This window comes from Callithrix jacchus, chromosome 18 (assembly GCF_049354715.1).
Source record: "Callithrix jacchus isolate 240 chromosome 18, calJac240_pri, whole genome shotgun sequence".
Taxonomy (NCBI): domain Eukaryota; kingdom Metazoa; phylum Chordata; class Mammalia; order Primates; family Cebidae; genus Callithrix; species Callithrix jacchus.
In genome coordinates, this window is record NC_133519.1 from 35,037,177 (window position 1) to 35,057,820 (window position 20,644).

General features: G+C 45.2%; 1 long non-coding RNA gene across 1 annotated transcript; it reads right to left on the reverse strand.

Annotated features, from left to right (window-relative positions):
• Positions 1 to 405: 405 nt before the first annotated feature.
• LOC118149214 (uncharacterized) lies at positions 406 to 11,997 on the reverse strand. The gene is made up of 3 exons (XR_004736536.3): positions 11,887 to 11,997; positions 5,516 to 5,629; positions 406 to 1,437 (listed from the first exon to the last, which is right to left on the reverse strand). It is a non-coding gene; the product is annotated as an uncharacterized LOC118149214 (long non-coding RNA).
• Positions 11,998 to 20,644: the final 8,647 nt, after the last annotated feature.

Here is a 20,644-nt window from a genome sequence, read left to right on the forward strand (position 1 = left end):
TACATAGGGGCATAGGCTTTTTTATTAATACACAAATGCTAACTACATATATGAATATAGACGTGCATCTAGTTCTGCAGTTTGCTTTTGCACTTAACTATATAGGAAATCTCTCACCAATTTTAACTGGTTTATTGAGTAATATTAACCCTATGAACATGAAGTGCTGTGTTTTTCTCTAAACATTGTTTTCATAGGTATCCCATCAAATATCCCTTTCTGACCTGGTTGCACACATACTGGACTTTCCATGCTAACTTTCTTACTTGTATTCATATTTCTTTCTCTAGTACAGGGTATCAGTCATATGCTAGCAATGTCCCAAATGAATTGCTTTCAGAAAGTGTAAGACTTAAAGAGAAATTTTTTTTAATTAGGAAATATAAAATTCCTTCTTGGGTCAGATTCATTAACTCTCTGAAATTACTTGGGCTGCTGAATCACATACCTTCCTTTCTTTTTGATTGAAGTTTTGGAGCTTGTATTAGTCCATTTTCACACTGCTGATAAAGACATACCCGATACTGGGCAACTTACAAAAGAAAGAGTTTTATTGGTTTTACAGTTCCTTGTGACTAGAGAGGCCTCACAATCATGGCAGAAGGTAAAATGTAAGGAGGAGCAAGTAACGTCTTATATGGATGGCGGTAGGTGAAAAGAGAGAGCTTGTTCTGGCCAACTCCCATTTTCTAAAATCATCAGGTCTTGGGACATATATTCATTATCACAAGAACAGTGCAGGAAAGACCCAACTCCAGAACTTAATCACCTCCCACTGGGTTCCTCCCATGACACGTGGGAATTGTGGGAGTTACAATTCAAGATGAGATTTGAGTGGAGACACAGCCAAACCATATCAGAGCCAGGATCCCACTTACTGGGGCTGAGTCCCCACTCAGCTAAGGAAAGAGAAGTTTAGAGGAGAAGAGGACTCCCAGCCTCAGAGGTTCAGTGGCTTCAGAGAGTTCAAGAAGGCAGTGAGAGCAAAGGAGCCGGAGGTGAGAAGCAACACTAGGGGATTGGGAAAAGGAAGGAGCGGGGAAAGGCAGGAGGAGCAGGGTTCCAGAGTAGTGACTGCCTGGCCCAAGTGGGGCCACTCACTAAATGTTTGTCATGTAACCCAAATCCTGCCGAGCTGTCTTGTGTTGCCCAGCAAAAGGGGGCCAGGGAGGTTTTCTGGGAGTTCAGCAGTAAGAGATGCTCTGGGCCAGGATGGACGGGGGTTTCAAAGGTGGTCCATGGACCACCAGCACTAGAATTTCTTGCAGTACTTATGACACGCATAGATTGTTGAACTTTCTTCCAAACCACATCTCTGGGGAGAGGACTTCTCGTGTTCACAATGTTCCTCCTAGTAATTTAGAAGCACCTTTATATGTTGTCCAAGCTCCAAATCTGACCTGACCTGGGAGAATCCAGATAGAGGAAAACCCAGATCTAAGGAAAGGAAAGCAAAAAATTCAAGTTAGAAAATAAACAACGCAAAAAAGAGGATCTACCCTCACCCATGAAATGTAAGATGAGTCCCCCTAGAAAGAAGCATGGTAGGATGTGGGTGGCTAAGGCAGGAAGCACACCAAGCAGCCCTTAGAGCTGGATAAGCTTCAAGACACCTTCCTGGCTGGGTGTGGAGGCTCACGCCTGTAATCCAGCACTTTGGGAGGCCAAAGGGGGCAGATCACAAGGTCAGGAGTTCAAGACCAGCCTGGCCAACATGCTGAAAACCCATCTCTCCTAAAAATACAAAAATTAGCTGGGTATGGTGGTGTGCACCTGTAATCCCAGCTACTTGGGAGGCTGAGGCAGGAGAATCACTTGAACTCGGGAAGTGAAGTTTGCAGTGAGTTGGAGGCTGCAGTAAGCCAAGATTGCACCACTGCACTCCAGCCTGGTGACAGAGCAAGACTCTGTCTCAAGAATAATAAAATAAAATAAGGAAACAAGGATATCTTACAGAACCCAAGGTATAGACTAGAAAAAAAAAACTAGAATAAAAACTATGTTGTCAGGATCCAGGTCTCTCTTTCTACCACTTTTTAGTTTGTTTTCTTGTTGGTTGGTTGCGTTTTGATCTCTGCTTTTGTCATTACCACCCTTTTATTTTATATCTGCAGTGTGGGTGTCTCTGCTTCCCTGGACACGTGGACCAAACACAGCATGCTCAGCCTCTGGTTTGACATACTTTCTTGTGTTTGTTTCCAACAGAGACTGGCTATAGCAGCCAGAGGATGCACACTGGTGTGCTACAACGGACGTGGCCTGCAACTGTGTTTGCTTTGAACTACACAAATTTTTTTCAAATACAAAATAATTATTTCGAGATTTCATATGAAAACATAAATTCTAGACTTCTGTAAATATCAGGAAATCTGGCAACCTGGGATTACACGTGGCAACAATTGGCTGGAGTTGAATGATGGCCACCTCCTTGGCACAGAGCAGGTGCTCTCCAGTTTGCCCATCTCTATTGTATCTGTCTTAGCTCAGGCTTCTCCATCAAGAATACCACAGGCTGGGTGGTGCAAACAAGAAACATTTATTTATCACAGTTCTGGAGGCTGGGATGTCTGAGACCAGGGTGCCAGCATGGTTGATTTCTGGTGAGGGCTGTCTTTCTGGTTCTCTCACATGCCAAAGAACAGAGAGAGGAAGGAATTTCTCTCATGTCTCTTCTTACAAGGGCACTAATTCTATCACGAGGTCTCTACACTTACGAGCTAATTACCTCCTAAAGGCCCATCTCCAAATACCATCACATTATGGGTTAGGATTTCAACATATGAATTATGGCGGGTACTATGGTCTCAAAATCTCATGTGGAAGTTAAATTGTCAGTGTAACAGTACTCTTCATACTGATTAGGAATGAATTAATGTCATTATCACAGGAGCAGTTAGTTACTGTGGGAATGGGTTCCTGATAAAAGGATACACTCTGGCCCCCATCCTCTCTTTGTCTTGCATGCTTGTCTGCCCTTCTGCCTTCTGCCCTTCACCATGGGATAACGCAGCACAAAGGCCCTCACCAGATGCCAGCACCATCTGGACTTCCCAGCCTCCAGAACCATGAGCCAAATAAACTACTTTTTATAAATCACCCAGTCTGTGGTATTCTGTTATAGAAGCACAAAATGAACTAAGCCAGGGGAACACAAACATCCAGTTCATAGCAGGATCCCAGACCCCAAGGTCATGGATCAGATGCTGTCTACTGTAACAGTGTGATATTGGTTTCCTTATACCTGGCAAGTATCACTCATTATGTTACCTACTAGACCCTTGCAAGCATTTTAATTAGCAACCCTCGTGAATTTTCTGAGTGTATATTCTAAACTCCCCAGAAAAAAATTAGACTAACCAGCAAGATCATGTGTCTGCCCCTGGTCCAAGCGGCTCAGCCATGATACAATGCATATAGCTTAGGACCTACTAAGCAAAACCATGGGAGCAGAAATTCTGAGATGGAAGTGAGGGCAAGTTCTCCAGGAAGACAGTATGGGGAGGGAGGAAGTGGTTGATGATGGCTCTTGTATACCTGCCATTGGTTTCAGTCTTAGGATTCATGCTCTTATCCTTCCATATTTTATCTGGGCATAGATAAGCCTTCTATGACCACGCCACAAACATTTTGTGCAAGACAGGCCACAGGATTTATGGGTGTAATCTGAGTTGGTGAACAGTGCAGAGTTCTGGATGGGTTTTTTATTTTATTTTATTTTATTTCAAGAGATGCTATGGTGTAAGCTCTGCAAAGGCAAGAATTTTTGTAAGCTTAGTTTTCTGATTGATCTCAAGCATCTAGAATAGTGCCTAATTCACAAATGTGCCCTATACACACTGAGTGAGCAAGTGAATGAACTGAATCGCCATCATATGTTGAAAAGCTACGGTTTTCAGCTGGGAGTGCCTCTTAGAATTACTTGGAAAGTTTTTAAAAGCATAGGCTTGCTGGGTGCGGTGGCTCACGCCCATAATCCTAGCACTTTGGGACTTTGAGAGACTAAGGTGGGAGGATTGTCTGAACTCAGGAGCTAGAGACCAGCCTGGGCAACATGGTGAAACCCCATCTACACTAAAATCAGCTAGGCATGGTGGCATGCACCTATAGTCCCAGTTACTCAGGAGGCTGAGCCACGAGACTTGCTTGAACCCAGGAGGCAAAGGTTGTAGTGAGCCAAGATCATGCTGGGCAACAGAGTGAGACTCTGTCTCAAAAAAAAAGGAAAAAAAAGTAGACTCCTTGGCCATATCATAGACCTACTAAAATAAACTTTCCATAGGTGAGGCCAAGGAGTGTACAGTTTTGGAAAAGCATACTAGAAGATTTTTATGAAGAAGGATTGTTTTTAAAAACAAACAATAACAACAAAAAAGCTCTAAGATTTTTTCCATGGTCTCAGATTCTTTTACAAAATTATCTGAAATAACTAAAGAACCAGGGGAAGGGAGAGAGGCAGAGGGAAAAAGGATAAACAGGAAAATTGAAAACAAAGGAAATAGAGGAAAACAAATTTTCAAATATGTTCAAAGCATTTCTATCTATGTTATTTACTTAGTGCAAGCTAAATTAACACAAAATTAGATTTAAAATACCCTTAAAAACAATTTGTACAATTTTCATTGTGAAAAATCAAGCGACTATTTTATAATTTGCAAAATTTTCATTTCAAGTGGTTATTTTGTTGTAATAATTGTCTAAGAGTGTGGACTGAGAAGACGTATTGACTTTTCTCTTGAACATCTGTATAGGGGATATTAACCTTTAAATAAATATGAATAGTGATTCTGTTCTTAAACTAGGCCCACGGCTACCAACAATCATTCTTCCCGGGCTGCTGAGACCAGAAAATAAAAGCGCCTTCCAAATGGTGAATGGGCTTTGTTCAATGACTGCTAATAGCTATTCCACATACTGGGTAACAGTTTTTGGATGAGTTAGAAAAAAATCCAGATTTTATTGAGTTTATTGCTAATGATATTCTGTCAGGAAAGGAACCACCTGGAGGAATGGGGGAGAAAAGAGTTCAAACTCATTTGCAAACTTGTATGTCTCTTCTCAGCTTAGGACTCATTGCTCCAGCCTGGGCAACATGGTGAAACCCCATCTACACTAAAATACAAACAATTCAGAGTCTAACACTTCCCCCCGACCTCTTAGACCCCAATTCAACTGGTCTCAGTCTCTTGAGAGAGTAGCCTGGAACACCATGTGTGGCAGTTCTCTAATTAAGAGATACAAGACAACAGGGAGAAAGTATATGAGAATTACTCGAGTTTAACAGAGAGATAGGAAACGGGGGAAAGTGTGTGAGCGTTACTCAAGTACCACTGAGAGATATGAAATGGGGAAAGTTACTCTGGTACAACTGAGAGATACGAAACGGGGAAAGTACATGAGCTTTACTCAAGTGTGACTGAGAGACACTATACAGGGGGAACGTATATGAGCATTGCCTAGAGCTGATTTGGGAGGTGCAATGGGCATTGTCAGATTCAGGCCTCCAGAGTTTAGTTACCTTGAGAGAGGGCCAGACACTATAGCCCTGAGAGGACACAGAGAGAAGAAGCAGGAAGCTGTTTGTCCCTTGATATGATGAATCCTTGGGTAATTTTGGAGGTTATCTGGCCTTCTGCGGAGAAAGACAAAGAATCAGTCCAGTTATTCCTTTGCCTTCCTATCCCCAGAGGTGACTGAATTTTATCTGCCCCTGTCTAGGGCACCTCATTCTTCTAACTTCTGTGATCATTCTGGTGCTCTTCTCTAAATCTTCCCCAGGGCTGACCTCTCTTGAATTCCGGTCCTGAATTTGCAGCTTCCTCTGGATATCTCCCTCCATGCATGTCTTTCTCTTCTACCTGCGCCTCAGACCTCTCCATCCACCAGGCCAACTGGCTTCTCATCCTTCGTTGCCCATGTCCCTTAACCTCTCTTAAGGCTAGAAACTGTGCAGTCCTCTCTGACAGGTTCCATGTAGGCTCAGCCTCTAAAAGCCTATCATGCCTGCACCCCTTCCCCACAGCATTTCTTCTAGACAGCGTGCCCTGCTCAGACAAAGTGACCGCACCTCCCTGTCCACCACTGATTGGACTCGAAGCACCGGCAGCCAAATTACTGAGACTGTTACCTCCCAGAGACAATGGATCTAAACTGAATTGTCAAGACCTTCCCTCTCCAAGTTCCAACTTGAGATTCAGAGAGCAAGTCGATTCGCCAGTGGGGAGTGGAAGTTAAAAGGCACATAGAGGAAAGATGAGAGGCAGATATAAAATCATGTGCCATAAGGCTGCGAAAGCTGAGGGGAAGCAAGTTGTGAGACAAAAGAAGCCCTGAGCGGCAAGCTACAGAGCAGTAGCAGATGGAAGACCAATGGCGTGCTGCTGCTGAGGGGCGGCGAGGCGACCTCCTAATAATGCTTCCTCCAGTGCCTGAACCGTGCTTGCGGAGGGCCTGGCTTATAGCTTCTCCTTTGTCCTCATTCCCTTTGCTTGGTGCATTTGAGTGAGAGTCTGTTTTGCACAATTCAGAGTCTAACACTTCCCCCAACCTCTCAGACCCCAATTCAACTAACTGGTCAACGAATACCAGAAGTTCTACCTCTGGCGTATCCACTAACTGCCACCTCCTCTCTCTCCCCTTTGGCACTGCTCAGTCCAGACCCTTGCTTTTTGTGGCTTTCTTGTTTCTGCCCCTTTCCTGGGAAACAAATTATAATAGATGGTTCCTGTTATGGACTGCACATGTGTGCCCCTGCCCAAAATCCCTGTTGAAATCCTAATCTCCAATGTGATGGTATTAGAATGCAGAGTCTTTAGGAGGTAATTAGGTCACGAAGGAGGAGCCCTCTTCTAAGAAGCGACATGACAGAGCTTGATCTCACTCTGCTGTCCATCATCTGAGGATACAAGGGAAGGTGGCCAACTACAACCCAAGCCCTTCTTGGGCCCTCACCAGACATTGGATCTGCCAGCACCTTGACCTTAGACTTCTCAGCCTCTAGAACTGTGAGAAATCAATGTTTACTGTTTAAGCCACCCATTCTACAGCAAATTGTTATAGAAGCCCAAACTGAGTAAGACAGCAATTGGTACTGAGAAGTGGGGTGCTGCTGTAACAGATACCTGAACATGTGGAAATGGCCGTGGAACTGGTAATGGGTAGAGGCTGGAAGACTTGAGGTACATGCTCGAAAAACCTGTATTGCTGCAAAGGGACAGCTAAAGGGAGGTCTGTTGAGGGCTCACAAGGAGAAGAGAAGACCTGTAGAGAAATTGTATTCTTTGGATAATATATAAGTTATCATGAGCACAATATTGGTTAAAATACGGATGGTAAAGGCCATTCTGATGAGGTCTCAGATGGAAATAAGGAATACATAGGACAATAAAGAAAAGGCCATCTTTGTTACAGAGTAGCAAAGAGCTTGGCTGAATTGCGTTCAAATTCTAGTGTTTTGTAGAAGGTAGAACTTGCAAGCAATGATTCTGGATATTCAGCTGAGCAGATTTTGAAGTAAAATGTTGAAGGAGAGGCATGGTGTCTCCCGACTGCTTGTGGTAAAATGCAAGAGGAAAGAAATGAGTTAAGGACAGAATTGTTAAGCAAACAGAAACTACAACTTAAAGATTTGGAAAATTCTCGGCCTTTTTGTAACATGAAAGGGAGAAAGTGTGTTCAGAAGAAACCACTAAGGAAGCGGCAGACTGACCCTTTGATAAGGAGATTAGTGCAGGTGTGAATCATGGACTTAATCAGCCACCTCAAAAAGCATTAGGAATAGAGATGAGATTATACCAGCAGAAACACTGCCAGCTGGGACAAAGAGAAACAGAGAAAACAGGAAGGAACAAGGGAGAGGGGGAGGGAGGAAGAGAGAGAAGGCAGGAAGGCAGGAAGGCAGGCAGGCAGGAAGGAAGGAAGGGAGGAAGGAAAAAAGGGAGGGAGGGAGGAAGGAAAAAAGGGAGGGAAGGAGGGAGGGAGGGAGGAGGATGGAGGGAAGGGAAGGAAAGGACATGGGAAGAAGGCCCTCCAAAGGTGATTCACAGAACATCAGGCAACTGCCTGGGTTTCAGCAGGGTGGAGGGCCTTCAAAAGAAGCCATGGCAACAGTGCCTCTCAGAGCTTTGTGGGTGATATTGCCATCCCAGTGGCCTGGAGGACAGATCATCAAGCCAAAGAGTATTATCCTCAGGCCTTAAGACCTCTTGGGATTTGCTTTGTAGGTTTTGGACGTACTGAGTCCCCATCACCCCTTCCTTCTCTCCAGCTTCTCCCTTCTGGAATGGGACTGTCTATCCTCTGACTATCCAGCCATACTGCACCTTTGAAGCGCATAACTTGTTTTGTTTCACAGGTTCGCAGATGCAGAGGAATTTTGCCTCAGGATGAATTGCACCTGATTTAGATAATATTTCAATGAGACTTTGGACTTTAGGCTTTAGAGTTGATGCTGCAACCAGTTAAGACTTTTGGGACTGTTGGAATGCAGTGCATGTATTTTGCATGTGAGAAGAACGTGAAGTTTGGGGGGCCATGGGCAGAATATTATGGATTGCATGATTTTGTCTCCCCAGAATACATATATTGAAATCTAATCCTCATTGTGATGGTATTACGTGGTAGGAACTGGAGGTAATTAGGTTATAAGGGTGGAGACCTCGTGTAAAGGATTAGTGCCCTTACAAGAAGAAACACGGCCAGGCGCGGGTGGCTCACGCCTGTAATCCCAGCACTTTGGGAGGCTGAGGCTGGTGGATCATGAGGTCAAGAGATCAAGACCATCCTGGTCAACGTGGTGAAACCCCGTCTCTACTAAAAATATAAAAAATTAGCTGGGCACGGTGGCGTGTGCCTGTAATCCCAGCTACTCCGGAGGCTGAGGCAGGAGAATCGCCTGAACCCAGGAGGCGGAGGCTGCAGTGAGCAGAGATCGTGCCATTGCACTCCAGCCTGGGTAACAAGAGCTAAACTCTGTCTCAAAAAAAAGAAGAAGAAACACAAGAGTTTGCTTCCTCTCTCTGCTCTCCAGCATGTGAAGATAGAACAAGAAGATGGCCATCTGCACACCAGGAAGAGAGCCCTCCTCAGACACTGGATCTGCCAGCCCCTTCACAGCCTCCAGAACTGTGAGAAATACATGTATGTTTTTTAAACCACCCAGTCTGTGGCATTTTGTTATAGCAACCTGAACTAAAACAGTTGCTATTGAACTCTGTTCAGAGCTCCAGAGGTCCTGTGCTGGCACTGGACAGGGTGCTCTCCTGGGCCATTTCATCAGCTCAGAGGCCTCCCCTTCCATCATATGCTGAAGACCTCAAATCTACATCACAGTGAGACGTCCCCTGAGGTCTAGGCTATTAAGTTGTAAGATTATGATAGTTTCATCATCTCACCTGCCTAGTGGCCTTTAATCACCCTTCAGAATGATTATTGCGTTAGTCATTGAAGGATGTGGCTGGCATGACAGTACAGTATACAGACTGCAGCTGGCCTGCCCGGGTTCTGCCCTGGTCCCACCATTACCTAGCTGGTATCCATGGACAGATTATGATCTTCTCGGTGCCTCAGCTCCCTCATCTCTAGAATGAGGGGTAATGATAGTGTCTCCCTCATAGATTGGATAAGAGGATTAGATGAGTTTAACAGATGTAAAGTACTTACAACAGTTCTTGGCACATAATAACCCCTTACTATATCAGGAACTAACTTATTCTGTGCTTCTTACTGTTTTAATTTAATCCTCAGAATAGCCCGATGAGGCTTTGAGAGAACTTGCCCAGTTCCAGAGCTTAAGCTCTCAAGTCCATGCTGTTTTCTTGTCTTGAGGCATAAGCACTGTTGAGCCTTGGCTGACCCTGGCACAGCCAGGCGCTCCCTCCTCTGTGTCGTCACTGTACTCCAGTTTACTCACCTACTGCTGGCTTGTGTGTCAGCTCTCCACTAGGCCACCCGCTGCGTCTCAGCTGTAAAAATCAGGCTCTGCTTATCTCATTCTTGCCACAGAACCCCTGGTCCAGTTATATGCAAGCTTAGTACATGTTGTCAAATAAAAGATTCAATAAATGAATTCATAAACATATTCATTGAAATGGCTGCTTTACGTTCTTTCTTCTTCCAAGTGGTGTATAATATGCAACTTACTTTAAATTAGTGTTTCATTACAAAAGTATTGCAGGTTCATCATAGAAAACTTACCTGTTTATATATGCGCCGGCACACACCCACAAAGAGGTATCTTAAATGTGGCCCTTCCAGAGGACTTGTCCTCATCTTTGAGTCCACACTATATGTAACTCACAGGTTTTAAATAAACTTTTTATTTAAGAGTATTTTTAGTCGGGCGCGGTGGCTCACGCCTGTAATCCCAGCACTTTGGGAGGCCGAGGTGGGTGGATCACGAGGTCAAGAGATCGAGACCATCCTGGTCAACATGGTGAAACCCTGTCTCTATTAAAAATACAAAAAATTAACTGGGCATGGTGGCGCGTGCCTGTAATCCCAGCTACTCAGGAGGCTGAGGCAGGAGCATTGCCTGAACCCAGGAGGCGGAGGCTGCAGTGAGCCGAGATTGAGCCATTGCACTCCAGCCTGGGTAACAAGAGCGAAACTCCGTCTCAAAAAAAAAAAAGTATTTTTAGATTATCAGAAAAATTGTAAAGATAGCACAGAGAGTTTCCATACACCCCACACCAAGAGTCCCCTATTATTGGCATCTAACATTAGGGATGGTACGTTTGTCACAATCAATGAACCAATTTTGGCACATTTTTATTAACTGAGGTCTACACTTCATTCAGATTTTCTGTTGCCCCCTAATGCCCCTTTTTTGTCCCAGAATCCCATCCAGTTTACTACACTCTACTTAGTTGTCATGTCTGCTTAGGCTCCTTTTGGCTGTGACAGTTTCTCAGTCTTTTAGGATCTGAAAAAATATTCCCCACCATGACGCCAGCTGGTGTGCTTTCCCTGAAAGGAATATTCAGACGAAGCTTCTGGAGATTAAGCAGGAGCCACAGAACTAGTTGGTCGAAGAGCCTGAATTAAACTCTATGCCTCCTGACGTCCTGGTGGTGAGAATGTCCAACCACATGGGGAGGGTGGGGCCATGGCCAGGGAAGGAGAGAGACACAGCACAGCTCAGAGCCACCCCATGGCAGTGATTTGTCAGCTGGTTAGACCAATTTTTTGGTGGTTTCTTCTCCCTGTTCTTGCATTAGGCCTTCCCAAGCCAGGGACTATGATCTCTCAGGTGAGAGCTCTTCTCCTCCTACCTTGCTAACTCTCTGCTTTCCTCTGGAATCAGACACTTGCCTTCCATTCCCCACTGTCTAGCCCCTGCCTCTCAACCAAGTATTTTCATGGCAATCCTAAGTCTGGGAGATCAAAATTAATATCCCATCTTGTCCTTAGGCCAGGGTTAATCACATTAGCCACAATCCTTGGTGTTCTCACATACCCCCTTTCTTTTTGAGTTATATTTATTTATTTACTTTTTACTGACCATGCCTGCATTAGGACTCCCTTTCTTTTTCAAGTCTCTTTTTATTTCTCCTTCCTTTCTCTTTCTCTCCACTCTCCTTACTCCAGCTCCTCTCCCACCACTGGACTAGGAGAGGATCAGGAACAAACAAACAAAGAACAAACAATAGAATTTTTGAGACTGTCACCTCTGGTCTATTTCTTTTCATCTCCTAAGCTAAATTCCAAATGGGCAATTGCATTAGTCATCCCCCAATCCAGCCTTCCCTATGGAGTCAGCCCGTGAGCTCTCTCTCCCTCATTCCTTCATGAAGTTGGGGCACAGTTTATAAAAGCCCCCACTCCTAATTTCTCAATCTGTACCCTCTCTGGAACTTGTCCCTTCCCAGAGACCAGCCATTCTAATCTTACCTGAAGCTGCAAAGGCTTCTGAAACATAACCTTTCTCCTTGTCACACCTTGCAGCCAGTGAAGGACACAGAAAGCTTTCTGCTACTGCTACTTCTCAGAGGAAAGTGAGTCAGAGAGCACTGGGGAAGCCCTGCTGAGAAAGGAGCCAGGGCATGGGCTAAGATGGGATAGAATGTGACAGGGGATTTAGGAAAGCTTGGGCTGGATGTGAAGCACAACCAAACTGAATTGCAGTGCTGATGATTACAAACTAAATAAAAGTTTGTCAATTTTCCCTACAAATTTGACGTTTTCTCCAGGATAGCTCTAGCTTCTGTTCTGCGGACAGGGCCTGGACAATTTCCCTAGGACCATTCATCATATCTTCCTATCTGGGTCCAGCCCCCAAATACACATTGAGACACGTGAAGAAGCCACCACATCTCCCTGGGGAGTTTCCCTCTCATTGGACCTCCTTGTTGTGTTTTGTGTTAGTCTGCTCTCATGCTGCTAATAAAGACATGCCCAAGACTGGGGAATTTATAAAGAATAAGATGTTTAATGGACTCAGTTTCACATGGCTGGCAACAGGCAAGAGAGCATGTGCAGGGGAACTGCCCTTTTACAAAGCCATCAGATCTTGGGAGACTTATTCACACTCATGAGAATAGCACGGAGAAAACCTGCCCCATGACTCAATTACCTCCTGCCAGGTCCCTTCCGTAAAACGTGGGAATTATGGGAGTTACAATTCAGAGATGAGATATGGGTGGGGACACAGCCAAACCATATCATTCCACCCCATCCCCTCCCAAATATCATGTCCTCACATTTCAAAATCAATCGTGCCTTCTCAACAGTCTCCCAAAGTCTTAACTTATTTTAGCATTAACTCAAAAGTCCAAGTTCAAAGTTCCATCTGTTACAAGGCAAGTCCCTTCCACTTATGAGCCTGTAAAATCAAAAACAAGTTAGGCATTTCAGAGATACAATAGAGGTAGAGGCACTAGATAAATACAGCTGTTCCCAATGGGAGAAATTGGCCAAAACAAAGGGTCTATAGGCCCCATGCAAGTCCAAAATCCAGTGAGGCATTAACTAAATCTTAAAGCACTAAAAAAATCTCCATTAACTCCATGTCTCACATCCAGGTCACATTTATGGAAGAGGTAGGCCCCCATGGCTTTGGGCAGCTCCACCCCTGTGGCTTTGCAGGGTACAGCCCCACTCCTGGCTGCTTTCATGGCTAGCATTGAATGTCTGTGGCTTTTCCAGGTGCGTGGTGCAAGCTGTCGGTGGATCTACCATTCTGGGATCTGCGGGCCAGTGGTCCTCTTCTCACAGCTCCACTAGGCAGTGCTCCAGCGGGGACTCTGTGTGGGGGCTTGACCCCACATTTCCCTTCTGCACTGCCCTAGCAGAGGTTCTCCATGAGGGCCCTGCCTCTGCAGCAAACTTCTCCCTGGATATCCAGGCATTTCCATATATCTTCTGAAATCTAGGCAGAAATTCCCAAACCTCAGTTCTTGACTCCTGTGTGCCCACAGGCCCAACATTATGTGGAAGCTGCCAAAGCTTGGGGCTTGCACCCTCTGAAGCAGTCGCTTGAGCTGTACCTTGGCCCCTTTTAGCCACTGCTAGAGTGGCTGAGACACAGGGTACCATGTCCCTAGGCTGCACACAGCTAGGAGGTCCTGACTGCAAAGGGCCCAGATAATAGGGGAAACAGACCTCCCAATAGAAAAATCATGTGTGTGCAAAAATATGCTGCGTTAATACCTTAGAGGTATTAATAGAATAAAAGGAGAGAAAGGGAGCAACTATTTCTGGGGAAGTCAAGGAAAGCTTCACCAAGGAATTGACATTTTTGCTAAATTGAATAAGTAGAGTATTCTAACACCCACTGGTGTACTGCAGGTAAATTCTGGCATTAACCACCCAGAGTTAGTGCAGATCTCATGTGATGGTTAATTTTACATGTCAGTTTAACTGGATTCGGGACTGCTTAGATGACTGATGAAGCATTGTTTCCGGGTGTGCCTGTGAGGGTTTGAGTCAGTGGACTGAGAGAGGAAGATCTGCCCTCAAGGGTCAAGCACCATCCCATTGGCAGGGGCCCTGGCTGGCACAGGCAGGTGGAAGAAGGGGGCTTGTTCCCCCACCCCCACCATTCTCTCTCATTCTCTTTCTCTCTTCCAGGATGACATGCTTTTCTTCCTCCTGACTTTGGACATAAGACTCGGGCTCTTCTGCGCTTGGACTCTGAGACTTGCACCAGTAGCCTTCTGGGGGCAGTCAGGTCTGCAGCCTCAGATGGGGGCCTGCACTGTCTGCTTCCCTGGTTCTGAGGCTTCCAGACTTGAACGCAACCTCATGCTACCGGCTTTGAACTATGTTACCAGCTTTTCTAGTTCTCTAGCTCACAGACAGCTATTGTGGGACTTCTCCACCTCCATGATTGTGTGAGCCACTCCCCCTAATAAATCACCTTTCCTGTATCCCACTGGTTCTGTCTCTCTGGAGGATCCTGAGTAATACACCCCACAAATGAAGGGCACAGCCCCCCTCAAGATGGCCAGAACTTCAGACATCAGCCACAAGTTCAGGGGTTTCCAGGCCACCTACACTTCTGACTGACTAACTAGACATTCAGGGGTTCTCATGACCTGGTCAGGTTAGATAATTCACTGCAACAACTCACAGAACTCAGGAAAGGGTCTACTTCCAATTACAGACTCTTACGAGAAAGGATATAGGTCAGGACCAGCCACATGAAGAGACACATGGGGTGAGGGCTGAGAGTCCAAGGAACCTGGGAAAAAGACCAGACAAGTCCTTTATTATTCGACATAAAGTATGCTGGATAGAAAATTCTATCAAGTGATTAAGGATTGCTGGAAGTGAAGACTTGAGGGTCATTGCCCTAAACTGATCAAACCTAAGCTAGAGATTTTCTTGGTCCCCACAGACAGGGCAACAGGTGAGCTTGGCTCATTTGTTTCTTCTCTCCCACTTCCTCACTTTTGCATCTCCCCCACCTCCCTTTCCTGTGATTCCCTTTCATCCGTTCCTTCAAACTTGCCAGCCTGAATTGCTTAAACTATGACACAAAGCCCCAAACCCCAATGGGGCCACCATTACTTCAGGACAGTCCTCCTTTCCAACTGCCCTCCTCCCAAGGCTGCAAGTCAAATATAACAACCATGAAGTCCCATCACTGTGCCTCACATCAGTTGTCAGTGGTGAAATCACGTGGAGTTTCACAGTATCTGAGATTTTATATTCTTTAAAGCAGTCACCACTCAGAAAGAAAAATCTGGAGCTTTTTATGGTGTCTTTAGAAAGGAGAGGGAAAAATAATGTTCCCTGGGATCTCTGTGATGTTAGCTCTGCCTCACATCACACTCTTCCCATTATCGCTGGATTCATTCTCATCCTCTTCTGGGAGGTGGGAAAGAGACTGTCATTGTCATTGCCTTACAGGCTTCAGGTTTGCTCCAAAGGCATTGCCATGAAAGAAAGGCTGATTCCTTTGATGGCACATGAACTGGCACGTGTCCTCCCGCTCTCTTTCTCTCTCACTCTGTAGGAGGTTAGGGTGTTGGCAGGAAAAAATTATGAAAAGGAGGGGAAGGTTCAAACTATATGTGAATAAAAACAATTTCTCTCCATGAAATAAAGATGTGAAATAAAAATGATCGTTCTTTCCAGGGTGTTGTGAAATTGGGTGGGGAAGAAGGAGGTTTTTGGTTTTGTTTTGTTTTGTTTTTCTTAAGCAGCCCCGGGACCTCCCATTTATTTATTCAACAAATGTTTATTGAACACCTACTGTGATCGTTAATTTTAGGTGTCAAACTTGACAAGATTAAGGAACACCTAGAGAACTGGTAGAGCGTTGTTTCTAAGTGTATCTATGAGGGTGCTTCCAGAGGAGACTGGTATGTGGGTCGGGGGACTGAGGAAGGAAGGTCTGCCCATCACTTCTGTAACTAGGTTTTTTTGGGGAATGTTGATGAGGCACGGCTCCCCCAAGAGAGTGCTGTGGGTTCTTGGTCTCTGCCCTCTTAAGAATAAGAGAAGAGACCACTGCAGGTGCACTGTACACTTGTAAAAGTAAATATTGGACCCAAGAAGTGTTGCAGAAAGGTGATTTTATTTAGGTAGATAAAAGAGAAGAAAGGGAGGAGAGAAAGACTTCCACGAAGAGTATGGAAGGAGGTTCCAGAGGGGAAATCCAGGAGGGGAAAGGTAGCTCCCACCATGTGGGAGGGGATACCAGAGAGCTGGAAATCCAATGTGGGTGAAGGAGCTGGGGAATTCATCCTGGGAGAAATTCCCACCTCCCCAACTTCCTCTGGCCAAGGAAAGGAGTTCCTTAGAACTTCTGCTGAAGTGATTGACTCTTAGTTTCTTCCCACGCCCATCAAATTCAAACATAAACTGTTAAATCTCCCGGAGGAAGAGCGATGGAGTGGGGCATGGTGCTGGAAATTCTTCAAGGAAATTCTTGCCCTTAAAACTACACCCCCCCCGCCCATGGACCCGGAAAGAGAACACATTCCCTCATGCCCTCAGTGTACGCAGGTGCCACCCAATCAACAGGGCCCTGAATAGAACAAAAAGGCAGAGGAAAGGCAAATTCTTTTCTCTCCCTTCAGAAGAAGCTGGCACACCCTCTCCTACCCTTGGATATCAGAATTCCAGGCTTTCTGGACTTGAGGTCAGGTCAGGACCTGCACCAGTGGCCTCCTCCTGGTTTCTTGGGCTTTTGGCCTTGGATTGAGAGTCACACCCTTGGCTTCCCTGGTTCAGAGGTCTTTAGACTTGGACCAGGTCATGCTACCAGCTTCCCAGGGTCTCTAGCGTAGAAGTAGCCCCCTATCAGCTTCCATAATCACATCAGCCAATTCCCCTAATCAGTCTCCTCTTAGGTACTTCTATCTGTCCATAGCCTATTTATTCTGTCTTTCTGGAGAACTCTGAGGAATATACCTGCTATGTACCAGGCATTGCACTAGATGCTTAAAATACAGCAGAGAATGACATTGAAAAAGTTCCTGTGCTGGAGAAGTTTACATTCCTTTGAGGAAAGACAAACCAATGAATGTGTAATATAGTAGGTGGTGATCATTGGTATGAAGAAAAGTAGAACTGGTGAAGCAACTAGCAAGCGATGTAGGGAGACCAAGGATGTTTGTAAGCACTGTAAAGTGATGTTTGAAGTGAATTGAGGGAGTGAGATCACTGAGTAGAGGGACTTACTAGAGGAGGCAGCAAATGCAAAGGCCCTGAGGTAGGAATCTTTAACCTCACAGCATTTTTCCTCCCCACTTTTTTTTTAACTCTTTGCATCCAGTTTCTCCATCCTCTTCCTCCTCTCTTTTTCCAATCTCTCTCTCACCTTTTCTTCCCTCTCCTTCCCTTATTTTTTTCCTCTTAACATCAGTTTTTCTAAGCACTGTCTTAAAGTAAGCCTGATTTTGTCCAGAAAATGCTGAATTTTAAGATTGATGGGTGACAGCGTGGGGAGAGGAAATGTATCTCAGTGAGTGACACCAGGCTACTCGCCGCCGCAGCATGACCATGGCATGCTATGTGCTTCAAGAAAGCCCTTCACTGGCTCTGGGCCACCCGCAGAGCAAAGTCGGCTCTTCAAACCATGGGTGCCACGTCCTGTCAGTGTCTCTTGCCAGCTCTGAAGAATGTACACAGTGGACGTGGGATGGAGAGGAAGGGACTATAGAAAGCACATTTTTCTATCTGTCAGCAGCCAAACTGGAAACTCACCAGGATCTGCCAGAAAGATTTCCTGCTTCATGAATTAAAATCAGAATGCTTAACTCTGCTCAGCTCCGTCTGTGATAGAGGAGATAGAAGCTGGTTAGCTTATATACAGTTTCAGAAAATGCATTACATTTTATAAAACAAAGTGAAAAATATCTCTTAACAATGTCAGGATTTCCACACCTTCTTCTCTTTAACCTTATGCCAAAAAATATACAATGATAAAGTCCCTGGCCCTTTAAAGGATAACTCCCCATCATTTGTGCAAAGATCAGTTCTGCCACAAATATTAGAGTGTCTTCAAAGACACTCTTATGGAGGGAAATGCCTGGTGGAGGTAGTGTCTGCTTTACAACAGGGACTGAAGATGAATTAAGAAACACTCTTTCTCAAATGTGTTGTCTCTTCTCCATGATTGAAACCGCCTTTGCAAAATTATGACTGAGACAGTAAAAGAGATCTAACCTACCCGACTGCATCTAACCTCCAAGCTGTCCTTGTTCATTCCTGGGCATAGGCTGAACTAGTCCTTGTTCACTCCTGGGTATAGGAGGAACTTAATTTGTAGTTTAAAACAAAGATGATAACAGCCCTTTCCCAAAACAAGACTGCCTTTGTAGGACTAACAGCCACAAGATAAGAAATTATGGTTTAGGAGTCACGCAGCTGGACACTACAAGATTCTGATCCTCCCTAAATTGCTCCTAAAATCAGTGCTTGAGATATTTTGCAGATGCTGCACTTGATGGATCTGCTGGTACCACCCAGATCAATAAAGTGGCTTATCTGATCTTGTGGCCCCCACCCAGGAACTGACTCAGTGCAAGAAGACAGCTTCGACTCTCTATGATTTCATCTCTGACCTGACCAATCAGCACTCCCGGCTCATTGGCTTCCCCCTACCCACCAAGTTGTCCTTAAAAACTCTGATCCCTGAATGCTAGGGGAGACTGATTTGAGTAATAATAAAACTCGGGTCGCCTACACAGCCGGCCCTACGTGAATTGCTTTTTCTCTATTGCAATTCCCCTGTCTTGATAAGTTGCAATTTCTTTATTGCAATTCCCCTGTCTAGGCAGCAGGCAAGGTGAACGCATTGAGTGGTTACATTCCTCTACCTGATCTTCCCCTTCCGATGTTGTCTCTACTCTATAAGACCCAGACTGGGTCAGGTCATTCCTGCTAGGAATCTCCCCATCGCCTCCTCTGGGGAGCATCTCCCAGCACCACCTGGACTTTATGTCTCTCCTGCAGCCTTTGCCTCTGTAAGGTAACAATCCATTTCCACATCAGCCTCCCCTACTAGTCTGCAGGCCCCTCACAGTCAGCCTGTGGTCTCATTCCTCTCCATATGGTCTTGTCCACTTTGTAGACACTGACATGTTAAATGAATGGATGAGCAGGGGCTAATTTCAAAGGAGAACGTGTGGTCCTACCTGAGTTTTACCTCTGACATTCTCATGTCACTGCAGTGTCTTTTCTCGAGACAGCTGTTGACCTTGAAGACTCTTCTGGGTGTTTGTGTTTATTCACCTCCTGGGTCCCTCATGACCTTCTCATCTTTGCGTTCGTCCGATTTAGATAAGGAGGTCACTGCTTTGCATCTGTAGAGCACTTAATATATCTAAAAACTGCAAAATCCAACTCTTGAGTTTACAGTCAGTAGCAAGCTGTTAACTCCCAGCACGTGGGGAATCATCTGTTAGAGTTGGAAAGGTGCCCTGGGAAGCATTACATTATTTGTGTGTCAAAGAATAGGAAGGAGGAAAAGAAGGAAGGAAGGAGATTTTAAAAAGAACAGATATTATTTTAAAAGGAAACGCTTGGAAAAAATGACGTTATGTGTTCATTCCCTCACTCATGTATTAACTGAACAGGAAACTTTATTGCATTGGTGCGTGAAATGTTACTGGAGCCCCCTTGTCGCAAACACTGTCCTGGGTATCAGGAGCATAGGAGGGAACATGCCATCTGTGGCTGTGGGCCTCTCAGTGTTTATGCTCTGGCACCCCTCAGGAGGCTGGGTAATATCCATGGCCCAGGTCACATAGCTGGAATACCGAGCAGCTTTCCCCTTGTTGCCATGGAGATCCTGGAGAGGGCAAGAGGAGGGAAGTCCTTTCTGGTGTCTTCCAGCAGCTCCCAACATCCTTTCATCTTTGCCTGGGGCTTTTCTCCAGCTGCAAACACCCACACTGGACTTCCAGGAGAGGGAAAGGTGCAGCTGACCTCTGGGAGCCCTGGGCTGAGGGTGACTTACGCCACAGAGGAGGAGGACTCTGCCGCTGCCTCAAGGCTGCCGAGCAGACCTGCCATGAAGGAAATTACGAGGTGAATTAAAGTTTAATTTGATTTTTATTTGGTTTCAGCAACCAGTAAAGACACAGCAATTTTCCCAGCCCTGTCACTGGTTGGAGGAATGCTTTGAGAACATCTGTTTTATTAACAGCACCAACAATGAAAGCCAACCCTCTATTTGTGGAGGGGCTGCCTTCAAGGCCCTCCAAGTACTTCCACTGATCTTATCTGCTCTCCTTTCCACGACAGCCCCAGAGACACTGTATTTACTTGTAATTAAGCTTAACTGCTGACCTCTGCTGCAGCTCTCCCCACTACTGCCTGCCCGACCGTTTGCACCGCCAAAAGGAAAACTATCAAGGTGGAGGTGGAGCGAGGCTTTGGGAAGAAGAAACTGCAAGGTGGTGTCTTTCATTCGCTCTTCATTCACCCTTTATTCAACACTTCCTGGGGATTCAGTGCCCAGCCAGCGGAGCACTGTGTTCTGGGTTTTCAGGATTAGGAAGGTGTATAGAGGTGTATAGGCACAGGGAAAAGGTGAAAAAACATTTCTAGCTTCGGTAGAATTCTGTTTTTCTAAAAGAATAGAAAAATAGAGAAACGTCCTGTTTTCCCTAAATATCTTCTCTTCTTTTTCCTGTTCATTTGCTAAGATGCTTAAATTATTATTATTTTTAAAAAGACATAATTATTCTAA